The sequence below is a fragment of the Mobula birostris genome, chromosome 23, assembly GCF_030028105.1.
Source record: "Mobula birostris isolate sMobBir1 chromosome 23, sMobBir1.hap1, whole genome shotgun sequence".
In the NCBI taxonomy this organism is placed as follows: domain Eukaryota; kingdom Metazoa; phylum Chordata; class Chondrichthyes; order Myliobatiformes; family Myliobatidae; genus Mobula; species Mobula birostris.
This window is the reverse complement of record NC_092392.1, coordinates 52,667,537-52,681,678: the sequence shown is the minus strand read 5'-3', so window position 1 is coordinate 52,681,678 and position 14,142 is coordinate 52,667,537. Positions and strand designations below refer to the sequence as shown.

Here is a 14,142-nt window from a genome sequence, read left to right as displayed (position 1 = left end):
ATTGACAAATGATTCCTTCTTCATGTACCTACCCACCCATTCATTCTCATCACACTCAACACTGGAATGCATAAATGCATCATTAACATGAGTGTCAATGAAAGAACTTCTGATGCTGTCTATAAACTCAAGAGATTCTGCAGATGTTGGAAATCCAGAGCAACACATACAAAATGCAACATTTTGTGTCTGCTGCTGTCTATTTCAGGCAATCTAAGTAACATCTACTTAGTTAAGGACGAAAAATAGAAATGTTGGAAGAATTTATTGTGAAAACAGAAACCAGATAATGTTTTAAGTCGACAACCCTTGCTTAGAAATTAAGGACATTCTGAGGAAGGGTCTTTGACCCCCAAATGTTGACCAGTTTCTCTTTCCAAGGATGCTCTTTTCCTGGCTGAGATCTTCCAGCATTTTTTTTGTTTCAAATTACAGTTATTGCAATTGTATTTGTTCTCCATTTCAGACCCTCAGGCAACTTCATTTACAGCCTCATGAAGTACAGTAAACTGAGTGAACAGAATCCTACAGCCCACGAGCAAGACAGAGACACTGCCAAATGAGGCTGCCTTAGGGAGGTCAGTCATGATCATATTGAACCTCGGGGCTGACTAGCCTCTTCCTGCTCCTTATGCGTATGTTTTGTAGGAGAACTGCTACAGTGGTCACTATGATTTTAGAGTTATTGTGCAAACAAATCACACTATCAGTATGTAGTGGGGTCGGGAGATCAAATATTTTTGGAGTGCAACCCAAAAAATGAAATCTGCCAATCATATAATACATTTGTGGTTATAGTATCTTAATGGCAAACAATAAAAATGATTCTCATTTGTAATGGGATTCAGCATACATTCAAACTTTAGAACAATATCCAGCTTTTAAGACAACTTTGACATCTTTGTTAATGGGATTATTAGTAGAGTAAAGCTCTATAACCAGGCATCTGATTGTTCAGAAATCCCAACAGTTTGGCATCTGGCTCACTGATTAATACATTAAACCATTATTATCCGTGGATCTTCTATCTGCAGATCTTGTGAAGATACCCAAGCTGTGATGTGTGGCTTGTGTTCTGATGACGGAAACTTACAGGCTGAAACGCGCTGGGACTCAGTTTACTGAGTTATTTATTCAGAGATACTACATGGAACAGGCCCTTCCAGTCCAATGAACCGAGCTGCCTAGCAACCCACCTATTAAACTCTAGCCTAACCACAGGAATTGTCCTTTGAGACAGATGAATAACAACCAATCACAGGAAAAATTACAATGACCAATTAACCTACTAACTGTACATCTCTGAACTGGGGGAGGAAACCGGAGCACCCGGAGGAAGCCCACACAGTCCTGGGGAGAACAGAGAAACTCCTTACAGAGGGTGTTGGAATTGACCTCTGAACTCCAATGCCCGAGTTGTAATAGCATCGTGTTAACTGCTATGCTACTGTTGCTCCCTTTAAGCTCACTGGGTTCACTGAAAGAAAAAGTCATGGCACTAGTGTTGAACATGTGATATAAAATTGTGTTGATGTAAGAAAAACAACACCACAAAACCCCATTCACCAGGAAATCAGATATCCCAGCACCGCAAATACCCAAGGCAGGCGATCATCCCAGTGTAGTTAATATCAGGTCATAGTTTGAATTAGATAATTAGTATAGATCTATACTATAGATTCAAAGCATGTCAGACCACAGGGGCCGGTCCAAAGAATGTCAGACTAGACTGTTTCAATCTGCAATAGCACTGGAGGCAGTTAAGGAAGATTTCGCTCAACTAATTCCTGATATGAGAGATCCCTTCGATCATTTACAGCCGTAAGAGTTAGATCTATATTATTTGGAGATCAGAAGAATGAGAGATGATCTTACTGAAAATTTAAAATCTGAGGGGGTGTTGACAGGGTAGATGTTGAGATGTTTCCACTAATGGCAGGATCTCTAACAAGGCAACATGTGAAAGATTTAAGGTAGTTATTATTTAAAACTGGATGTATCCTCTTGTGGGAAAACTAGATCTGAGGATACATTTTCAGATTAACAGTGTAACATGCAGGAGAATGAATTTCTTTATGCGTTGTTATGAAGCTTTCAGATTCTCTCCCCCTGAGAACTTTGGGGGCTGAACTATTATTTATAGACAGACAGTCCCAGAGGTTTGCTGATTTTTATTCTATAGGGGCATCAAGGTTTCAGGGAACTGTCAGGAAGGTGGAATATACACAGTATAAAGTAAAGTAAAATAACATGCAAATACTGGAAACCTGAAATAATAACAATGATTGCAGGAAACACTCAATAGGTCAGGCAGCATCTGAGGAGAGAAAAACAGTCAACATTTCTTTTGAAAGAACATTGAAACAATTGATAGCTCTCCATCTACAGATGTTGTTTGACCTGTTGAGTTTCTCCAGTAGTTTCTGCTATTATTTTTCCACCCGTCATGTCTACTCAATGCCAAAGTGTAGCAGTTGTTCTGATAAACAATGTGATCCAGTTTATTCAGAATTCCCAGCTGATAATGGTTGTTCAAAAGATTTAAATATACTGATTTCTGTAAGCCAGTATAAAGAGAACAACTGGGACTTATGTTAAGATGTTTCCATTCTTGGGAGAGACACAATGGAAGGTTATAGTTACAAGGTAAGGTGGGGGGGGGGTAGCCATTTAAAACAGAGGTCTGTGAACATTTCTTCTGGGTAGATTTCTGGGATTCTCTACCCTGAATTATTATGGAGGCTAGATTATTGGAGGTTCTTTAAAAAAAAGAGGAATACAAGTTTGAAAGATTGGAGGAATTCTCTGCTACTTTGAGCTGAAACAGAAGAGGAATTGAGGCAATGATCTCATTGAATGGATGGGAGGCTTGAGGGACCAGGTAGCCGATTGCTGTTCTTATTTTCTTGTGCTATTGTGTTCCACATTTTAGTGCAGTGCATCTGAACACTTACTCCACCCAAGACCAGATCTGCTCCCAGTTCATCCTAAACTGAAAGGCATTTTGCACCTGACCCCTCAGTTCTACATTATTCATGGCTGGCACACCTAATGCCGAGGTATTCATATGGATGAGATGGCTGATCTGGATGGAACAAAGCTATGTAAAATTAAGGGTGGGGAGGGAATGTCTGTATTTCAATGAATGTAATTGTTTACGTGATATAAATGCAAACTTCATTAATTTGCTATATTGTTCAAGAAAATATGTTTTTATTTATTTAAATATTTTCAGAAGCTTAATCATCTCTGACGGGCACCACCTTCATCTGTGGCTTGCTTTTGGCTCATGGGATGACAAGTACAAGGTGTTACTGAGGGTGATTGGAGTGGAGAAGCCATAAATAGCCAGTCTGGTTGTGGGAATGGTGTGGGAGGTGAACTTTAGGATCAAGCATGATCCATCTCTATAAAATCTCAGAAGGAATAATTCATGAGCCAGCATTAAATTCGAGCATTGGGCAGACGTGGAACTTAATGCTCCACCGTGAAATTTAGTGCTGGTAGAATGATTAAAGACTTGATTTAAGCTTGTAATTTTGCAATAACAAAGCCTATTGATTAACTATATTCACCTGACTGCAATATGGACCGCTGACTCTTATATAAATTCTAAGAGGTGTGCACTCAGTGGCCACTTTATTAGGTACATCAGCAGACCTGCTCGTGAAGGCAAATATCTGGCCATCCAATCATGTGGTCGAAACTCAATGCATAAAAGCATGCTGACATGGTCAAGAGGTTCAGTTATTGTTCAGACCAAACATCGGAACAGGGGAAGAAATGTAATCCAAGTGGCTTTGATTGTTGTAGCCAGATGGGGTGATTTGAGTATCTCAAAGCCACTGATCTCTAGAGGTTTTCACGCACAACAGTTTATGGACTTTATAGAGAATGGTGTAAAAACAAAAATAAAATCTGTGATTAGCAGTTCTGTGGGCAAAAACATCTTGCTAATGAGAGAAGTTAGAGGAGAATAGCCAGACTTGTTCAAGCTGACAGGAAAGCGGCAGTAACCAAATAACAATGTGTTACACCACTGGTGTGCAGATGAGCATCACTGAATGCACAACATGTTGAACCTGGAAGTGGATGGGCTACAGCAATAGAAGACCACACAGAGGCCACTTCATGAGGCCACTGAGTGTCTACGTCAATTCAATAATCTTTATTTAAAAATCTTGTTAGATGAACTGATACAGTAGGATAAGGTATTTATGACACAGTGATTGCATCAATATATGTTGCACATAAGGTCATGGAATGAAAGGTTAACATTGTTATGACTGTAACAGATCTAGAACTGATTTCACCTAAGAACTGTGGAGTTTGGCACAAATCAGCCACAATGCCTATATTTGTGATTCCCATTTGTATGAAAGGCTTGCTCCTCAGATCCTATTTAAATCCTTCCCCTTTCACCTTATGCCTTCTGGTTTTAGACTCCCCTCCATGAAGAAAAGAGAAGGCAACCATCTATCCGACCTATGACCCTCATAACTTTTATAAGGTCACCTCTCAGCCTTCTTCATTTTTGGCAAAACAGTCCCAACTTACCAAATCACCCTTTATCACTCAAGCCCTCCAGTTCAGGCAACATTCCGGTGAATCATTTCTGTTTCCCTCCAGTTCAATCATGTCCTTTCCATTACACGGTAACTAGAACTACACTCAATATTCCTAGATACAGCCTAACCAACAACTGAAGCATGGCATCCCACCTCCCACCCCAACCAGGGCAAACATAGCATATGGCTTCTTCTATCTACTTGTGTCACTGCTTTCAAGAAACTACCTACTTGTACCCCAAAGTCTCATTGTTCAAGAATATTCCTAAGGGCCCTGGTTTTAACAACCCAAAATGCATCAATTCACACTAGTTTGAATTGAATATAATGCCATCCCCCAGCTGATCTAGATCCTGTTGGAATCTTAGACAGCTTTGTTAGTTTGTTCATTTAGTGATACATTACAGAGTGGGCCCTTCTAGCACTTTGAGCCATGACCCCCCCCCCCCGCCACCCCCAGCAACCCCTGACAAGCCTGATTAACCCTAACCTGATCACCGGACCATTTACAATGACCAATTAACCTACTAAGTGGTATGTCTTTGGATTGTGGGAGGAAACCAGAGTACCTGGGGAAAACCCATGCTTTCCATGGGGAGGACATACAGTCTCCATACAGAATGGTGCCAGAACTGGACTCCAAACTCCAGAATAGCCCGAGCTGTAATAGCATTGCTACTATTCCATCAAATTTGGTGTAACCTGCAAACTTACTAATCCTGCCACTTCCATTCCCTTCCAAATGACAAAAGCATTAAAGGATCCAGCACCAATCACTGTTCTACACCATTGGTTACAGGTCTCCAATGTGAAAGCAATCCTCAACTACTATTTTCTGCCTCATACCTCCAAGCCAAGCCTGTATCTATTTTACTATCTTATCCTGGATCCCATGAATTCTAACCTTCTGGACCAGCCTACTATGTAGGATCTTGCCAGACCTTGCTAAAATCCAGGTGAACATCTACTGCCCTGCTACCTCATCAATTGGAATAGTTACCTCATCAATAAACTCATTCAAATTTGTGAAACGTGATCTCCCATTTATAAAGCCATGATGACAATCCCTAAGCACACATTTCCATTCCAAATGCAGATAAATTATTTCTCTCCTCATCTCAGACTTAGCCTTGCAGCTCTCCTTCAAACAAAAGTACAACTTCAGCCATCCTCCAAGTCTTCGGATTCCTCACCTGTGGTGAACAAGATACAAAAATCTCTGCTAGAGCCCCAGTGTTCTCCGACCTAGCTTCTTACAATATCCTTTGCTGCACCCGGTCAGAATTATCAACCTTTATGTGCTTCAAGACCACTAACACTTCCTTCTCTGTATTGTTGATATGTTTTAAGGTATCACTGTTCTCTTCTCTAAACTACTTGTTTGTATGTATCCACTTAAGACCTCTGGCATGTTTGCGCAGAAACTCCCCAGGTATGAAAGTACTGAATTGGTCCCTGTTACACTAAGTATTCTAATGTCATTTTTTTGCAAGAGATGTCTCAATCTCGACAGGTCATGACCAAGTCCCAAAGGGTTTCCCACAGATGGATGGTAAATAAAAGTGGTTGACATTTTCTATCCTTGGATCGGCACCCACTACACCATCATGTGCCAGTTTCCAACCTCCTAAAATCAAGGAAAAGCTTTGCTACAGTGCAGGAACTACGGCACAGAACATCCCCCCAAACATGCAGGATTGACCTCTGACAACAAACAGAAGCCAGAACCCCACCAAACAATACAGTGCAAGACCCCACAGAAATGTTGCCAGATGGGGCACTGCTTGACAGACGGAAGTGGTGCACTCTCAACAGAGCGAGAGCGGGAGTTTGTAGAACGGGAGACAATAGGGTGAAGTGGGGTTTAAAGACCAGCGAATCCTGTGAGTGTGGTGAATGGGTGCAGAACATTGAACACGTTCTACGCAGCTGCCCACTCTCACCTGATTTAGCTGACACTGACCTGCTCAACATCAACCAAACAACACTAGAGTGGCTGGCTGGTGTGACAAGCTATGATGATGATGACATTTGCTACTTTGACATATCCTGGATAAACCAAAGAGAATAGCATTTATTATCTCTGAAAATTATCCTCTCTCTCCCTCCCCATTTCTTTCCCTCCTTCTCCCTCTCTCCCTCTTGTTGAAAGTTGACAACCTTGATTAAAACTGTCACAACACAATATGGAGAGCAGAAGTCAAACAGCTTTAGTGCACACCAGGATCTCCATAACAATTTTCTGTTGAGTTAGGATTTCTCCCAATGGACTGCCAATTGCCTGAGGTATAATGGTTGTAGTCCAGGCTGAGGTTTCATACTTATGGAGACAAAAATGAAGAAAGAAAAATGATCCAATAAAAATGAGGCAGCAGAGTGGTATTTCTGCACATAGATGAACCGGTTCATCACCAAAGAAAATGTGGTGTGATACTGATGGAGGTCAGCAACAGGGAAAATTTTCAGTCATATCTCTCTATAATAATTATCATTGTATCTGCCAAAGTTATTCACTTGATACAGTAAATAATTCATAGGATAGGAAAAGAATATTTGGCTCAAATATGTAAGGGGTTTCTTCTTTTATGTTACTGCGTAGGCTAATTAAAATGGCTTTTTTGTTATGTTATAATTGAAATTGCTTCTTTGTTATGTTAACTGCTGAGAAAGTCCTCCCGCTAGCAGTTTGTTTGAATTATGTTACTGATATGCAGATGAACGAACCAATTGGGATAGATGTTATTCTTTCTGTGTGTTTGTAAGTTATTGTGATGCGTGGGTTTTTGGGCAGAAGGCGCAAGAGAGAGAGTGAGGATGGACAAGGTGCTGTGAGTCGGCTAACGGGGTCGGACCGCGATCAGGAGTCCGAGGTCCAGGGTGTTCGGCGAGGAGAGAAGACGGAGACGGACTCGTGTGGATTGTCTGGTCGACCACCATTGTTGGTCCCAGGCGGCAGGTCAAGGTGGTCCGAGGGGATAGCAGGGTGAAGAAGGAGGGTCCCGAGCTCCAACCGCTGTGCACGAAGAGATCGAACTTTGATAAGTGTGGTGCCCCTTATTTTCCTTTTATATTTTATTCTCTATTAATTATATACTTCCAGTAATATCTAAAAACTGTAATTCATTTAACCGTATCTGCTGTATTATCTGTTATTTGGGCGGGGTGGAGTACATCACACAGCATACACACAAATTAATTACTCAGTTTGGCGGGGCCGAGGGCTGTTTTCCTAGATGACAGCGAGACGAGCGACCCTGAGGCAGGCGAAGGGGGCTACAAATATCTTAGGTGTGTTTCTTAATCTTTTCACAAACCTTAGCCATTATATCCTTACATCCCTTTCTGCACCATGCAAATGGCAGCTTCCCCTTAAGTCCATTGGTGTACTTTGGCTTAATTATTTGATAATGAGTTCTGAGGTTTCTCCATTCTCAAGGTGTGTCTCTGATGAGGGACCATCAGCTGGAATCAATGATAGATTACTGGGTAATACACACAAAATGGTGGAGAAACTTGGCAGGTCAGGTAGCATCTATGGAGATCCATAAAGTTGACTCTTTATTCCACTCCAAAGTTGCTGTTTGGCATGCTGAGTTCCTGTAGCATTTTGTGTGTGCAACTCTCTCAAGTAGTTGAATACCATGTGTGAGAAATGCATCTTACCAACCAAAACATTCACCTTCGGCTTACTATGTGTGTTGTTTTCACCATGTGTAAAATGCACTGAAACAACTCAAGAAGGCTGCTCTGATGTGGTTTTCCAGAAGGCCAGTGGCGTCAGACACATGAGGATAACATCATCTGTACATTCCTCTCCAAGCAGCACACAGCCCCATTTTGGATATATATCGCTTCAATAACTATTGAACACCGTCACTGAGTTTAAATACTTAAAAAGCTACCCAACAGCATGTTGGGAGCATCTTCACCAGAAGCACTACAGTTGTTCTGGAAGATGGTTCAATACCTCCTTATCAAGGACAATTAATAATAGCTGTTTAAGTTCAAAGTTAATCTATTATTAAAGTATGTATTTGTAAGGGGTTTCTTCTTTTATGTTACTGCATAGGCTAAGCAAAATGGCTTCTTTGTTATGTTATAATTAAAATGGCTTCTCTGTGACGTTAACTGCTGAGACAGTGGTTCTTTTTCTAGCAGCTTGTTTGGGTTATATTATTGATAAGGGAGAGAATGAACCAGTGAGTGTCCATGTTGTTCTTTTTGTGGGTGATATTCTGTCTCATATGGATGGAAACCGTGTGGTTTGGCGGACTTTCCAGGAGGAGACCCAGAGAAGAAGGACGTGCTGGGAGCCCTCTGGTCGACCACCGTAGTTGGTCCCGAGCGGCGAGTCGAGGGGGTCAGAGGGGATCGCAGGGTGAAGAGAAGACCCCGTTATTTGAGCTCCAACTTGTGTGCATGAAGAAGTTGAACTTTGATAAGTCTGGCGCCTTTCCTTTCTCTTTTATATTGTATCTGCATTAATCTCATAGTCCCTGTGAGATTTATAAAGTGTAATCTGTAAAGTGTACATTGTGTGCTGTCTGATAGTTGATGTGTGAGGTTGTACCAGGTGGCATTACACAGCAACAACGTAACTGTGAGACACAGTTTGACGGGTGGATGGGGTTTCCCCTAGATAAACACGAGCTGATAGACCTGAGCGTTACGTTTGTGGGGGCTCGTCCAGGATTGAATTCGGGGTAAGCTGTATAAATCGCCACGTTAAGTAGTGCGGAGATGGAGCGAGATAAGATTGCAAGCTGGTGTGAGTTCGAGGAGGTACCGGTGAATCATGCGTGCCTGTTAAGTGGGGTGGATTTCCGCACTTCGAGAGAAGTACTAGTGCGAGGGTTAAATTTGATCAAAGGTATCGGCCAGGTAGAACTGGTGGCTAGAAGGTGTGGTAAAGATGTGGAATCTAGCTGGGTGTTGGTTCATACGAGTGCTGATGTCATGACGTTGGAGCTGCCAGCGACAGTCAGTGTCCTGGGGGAGGAGGGGCAGTGGGGTCTCCACACCCTCCCAGAGGAAGAAAGTGAGGAGACGCTGGAGGAGGAGTTAGATGAGACCCCAGGGGAGGGGCAAATAGCCAGTGGTGGAGGGTCAGAGAGGGAAGGCTTGGCCAGGCCCCGTCCCCCAGCCAGAGGTGAGACCTCCGAGTTAGCAGCCGCCATTACCTCCCTGGTGAGGAGGGCCGAGGGGCCCCGCCTAAAGCTGAGAATTTTCTCATTTTTTGGCTGGAGAGAATGCTTAATGGGTTGCAGCGCCGAGGGGTAGTGAAGGCGGACGAGGTGGTGAGGTTGAGGATGAATCAGATATTTAGTGGTTTCCTGGGGGAGGACAAGGTGGCTTGGAGTTTCTGGCAGTCCTATAAAAGGAGCCCCCTTCCATCATTCGGGCAGCTGATTAGGGAGGTGCGGGAGGATGAGAGCGCGTTGGGCCAGAAAGAGGGCTCTAGCCACCGGGAACGATCCTCGGCGGTACAGGAGTTGGTGGCCAGTTTGAGAACTGAGAAACCCAAGGGGTCCCAGGTGGATAGGGACACCTTGCTTGAGGGGATGGACAGGGAGAGTGCCCCCTTCAGGGGACGGCCCGCGCAGAGGGCTGGGTGTGGCGGGCGTCTCGGGAGAAGAGGAGAGGCGGGTAGCGTGTGTTATAACTGTGGGAAAGAGGGGCATTTCCAGTGGGAATGTGAGCGGCAGGAGGTGTGCTACAGCTGTGGGGAAGAGGGACACTTTCGGAGGGATTGTGAGAAACAAGGCGCCCCACGGAGGGCAAGCCCCCCGGGCAACTAAGAAGGGAGAGCTGTCGGGAAACTTAGGAGAGACTCAGTGAGGGAACGGACTGGAGTCTCTGGAGGAACACGTTCCCAGAAATCAGCCATGGGACCCCCGAAAGCCCAAGCCCTTATTCCGGATGGATCAGTGGGACCCCGTTCCAGCATGTCCCTACGGATAGAGGAAATCTTTGCAAGAACCATCCTTGATACAGGATGATAGGTCACATTATTGTACCGGTCATTCTACAACAAATATCTAAAGCATTTGCCAGTAACCCCATTTATTACACTGGAGATTTGGGGTATAAGTGATGGTGATTACCCATACGATGGGTACCTGTCAGTGAGACTGGAATTCTCGTAGGGTGATCTGGGAGTGTCGGAAGCCCTTGAGACGTTGGTGTTGGTTTGCCCGGATCCAGTGGAAACCGGTGGCGCTGCCCTTCTGGTGGGGACTAACTCCCCTCTTGTGCGACGGCTCCTGGGAGCCTGTAAGGAGAAGGCGGGGGAGAACTTTCTGGAGACCCTCTCGGTATACCCTGTGTTCCGAGCGGTGTTCGAAGAAGCAGGTGACCCCCAGCGGCTGGATCCTGAGTTCAAACGAGGGAAGGTGTGGTGTACTCAGGCGAGGCCTAAAGTGATACGGCCAGGAGAGGTGGCATTAGTGATGGCGACCCCCAGATTCTCCGGAGTACCGTCGGGCAAGACCCTGTTAGTAGACGCCCCGGAAGATCTTGAAGGGGAGTCCCGGTTCCCGGCTGGGGTACTGGTGAGACCTGAATTGCGGAGGCCCTCAGTTCTACAGGCACGCTGGATGGGGGTGATTGTAAGGAACACAATGGAGAGGGAGATCACCTTTAAGTGCGGTATACCCCTTGCGCACTTGTTCCCGGCGACGGTGATGTCTAGCGCCCCCGTGAGGCCTGCTGGAGGAAAACTATTGGAGAACAGGGGGCGGCTGACCGAGGAGGCCTTTAATTTTGAGGACTCCCCTGTGCCGCCGGAGTATAAGAGCAGGCTGGTGGAGAAGATGTTGAAGCTAGGGGATGTCTTTTCTCAGGGCGAGTTTAATGTGGGATGTTCCAAGAGCACTCAGCACACTATTCGGGTGACAAATGACACCCCATTTACAGAAAAGTCGCGGTGGTTGGCCCCGGCAGATGTGGAAGATGTGTGGCAGCATTTGCGGCAGTTGAAGGATGCAGGGATTATTGCGGAGTCCCGGAACCCCAATACTTCCCCCATAGTAGTGGCTAGGAAGAAAAATGGGAAGGTATGCATGTGCGTGGACTACAGGACCCTGAACCGGCACACTGTCCCTGACCAGTATACGGTCCCGAGGGTTGAAGACACGTTGGCCTGTTTGAGTGGGGCGCAGTGGTTTAGCGTATTGGATTTGCGGAGTGGGTATTACCAGATTCTGATGAGTGAGGCCGATAAAGAGAAGACGGCCTTCATCTGTCCCCTGGGATTCTTTCAGTTCGAACAAATGACCCAGGGCATATCGGGGGCCCCAGCCACCTTCCAGGGGCTCATGGAGGGGACGGTGGGGGATATGAATTTGCTCGATGTGTTGGTGTATCTGGATGACCTGATAGTGTTGAATCTACGTTGCAGGAACATGAGGAGCGGCTGCTGAAGGTGCTGAGTCGGCTGAAGGAGGAAGGATTAAAACTTTCCCTGGATAAACGCCAGTTCTGCAAGACGTCGGTTGGTTATGTCGGACACATAATTTCGCGAGATGGAGTGGCTACTGCTCTGGCTAAGATAGCCGTGGTGTCCACCTGGCCGAGACCCCAGAAGGTGAGTGCCTTACGCTCGTTTTTGGGGTTTTGTGGATATTACCGGCGATTCGTGAAAGGATATGCGAAAATGAGTCATCCATTGAACCAGCTTTTGTGTGGTTATCCACCTGTGGGGAAGAAAATGAAGGGGGACTGAGGGCAGGAGGTAGGAGGATACTTGAGCTGGTCGGAGCCCTTTGGATCGAGGTGGGATGCTCAATGTGAGGAGGCGTTCCAATCGCTGAAAAGAGCGCTGACACAGGCCCCAGTGTTGGCTTTTGCTGACCCCCGGAAGCAGTATGTGCTACACACTGATGCCAGCCGAGAGGGTCTGGGGGCTGGCCTGTACCAGGAGCAAGGCAACGGATTGAGGCTGGTGGCGTTTGTCAGCTGAAGTTTGTCGCCATCTGAGAGAAACTATCCCACTCACAAGTTGGAGTTCCTGGCGCTGAAATGGGCGGTGGTGGACAAGTTGAGCAACTATCCATACAGGACCAAGTTTGAGGTGAGAATGGACAACAATTCTCTCACTTGTATTCTGACCTCAGCAAAACTAGATGCTACTGGGCATCGGTGGTTGGTGGCCTTGTCTGCCTGTAAGTTCAGCCTGAAGTACTGGCCAGGGAGCCGGAACATCGATGCAGATGTTTTATCTCATCGGGTGCATGAGGGATCGGGCACGGACAAGGAGCGGGAGAGCGTCCCCGCCCCAGGAGTGAAGGCCATGTGTCAATTTGCGAGCAACACTAAAGCAGGAGACTCGATGGGGCCAGATTGGGCAGTAGATCAATTGGGAGCTGACGATGACGCGCTACCCACTGTTTACTGTAATTTGACTGCTCTGAAGAACAAGCAGTTGCTGGAGTTGAGCCCCGAGGAAGTGGGGTGGCCCAGGGGGCATTGGCACTATCTGGTACGCGGCTAAAAAGGGGGATCTGGCTCAGGCGGAGAAGGCAAAACATGCCTCAGTGCCCTTACTACTTAAGGAGTGGCCTCGATTGAAGCTGAAGAACCAAATCTTGTACCAGGTCATGTTGCCCCTGGACCACCCCCGGCATTGCCAGCTGGACCTGCTTGAGAAGTATCAGAAGACTGTGCTAAAGTCACTATATGATGATTCCGGGCATTTGCGGGCAGAAAAGATCTATGGATTACTCAAGGACCGGTTTTACTAGCCCCGGATGAGGGGGGAGGTTGAAGAATACTGTAAGGTATGCAGTCGCTGCATCCGGAGGGAGACCCTGCCTGCGCAGGCGGATCCTTTATCCCACTTGCAGAGTGCGGGACTCATGGACCTGGTGTGTATGGATTTCCTGTCTATTGAGCCAGACACCAGCAACACCGTCAAAGTCTTAGTCCTCACGGATCACTACACTAGATATGCGCAGGCTTTTCCTACTGAGGACCAGAAAGTGACTACAGTGGCGAAGGTGTTATGGGAGAAGTACTTTGTTCATTCTGGCCTTCCCAAGTGGATCCGTAGTGATCAGGGACGGGACTTCGAGAACAGGCTTATTCCATGAATTACTGGATATGCTTGGGGTTGAGAAATCCAGGACCACACCCTATCACCCGCAGGGTGATCCTCAGCCCGAGAGGTTTAACCGGACCCTATTGGACAAGCTCAGGACTCTGGAGATCAGTCAGAAGAATAAGTAGAGTCAGCACATCAGGCACTTGGTTCACTGTTACAATTGTACTCACAATGACGCTACGGGGTTCTCGCCCTATTGTCTGATGTTTGGGCGGGAAGCGAGGTTGCCCATTGACCTTTGTTTTGGGGCTGAAGCGGGTGAATTACTTTCAAAGCCCTATCTGAAATATGTGTCTGATATGAGGAGAGAGTTGAAAAGCGTGTACGAGTTGGCTGAGGCGGCGGCCACCAAGCAGAACCAGAGGAATAAGAGGAGGTATGATCAGAAAGTGAAATTCGCCCAACTATTGCTGGGAGACCGGGTCCTCATACGGAATTTAGGACTACCTGGTTAACATAAGTTGGTGGATCGCT

The 14,142-nt window shown here is 45.8% G+C and overlaps 1 protein-coding gene and 1 long non-coding RNA gene across 7 annotated transcripts in view; one reads left to right on the top strand and one right to left on the bottom strand.

Moving 5' to 3' along the window:
- Positions 1-3,167, top strand: part of LOC140186725 (uncharacterized) — a 69,680-nt gene extending 66,513 nt beyond the window's left edge. The window contains exons 3-4 of the long non-coding RNA XR_011882928.1: positions 467-578; positions 2,933-3,167. This is a non-coding gene — a long non-coding RNA (uncharacterized lncRNA). The remainder of the gene's footprint in view (positions 1-466; positions 579-2,932) is intronic.
- Positions 1-14,142, bottom strand: part of pde3a (phosphodiesterase 3A, cGMP-inhibited) — a 538,978-nt gene that overhangs the window by 7,045 nt on the left and 517,791 nt on the right. The gene's annotated exons all lie outside the window — the stretch shown is intronic.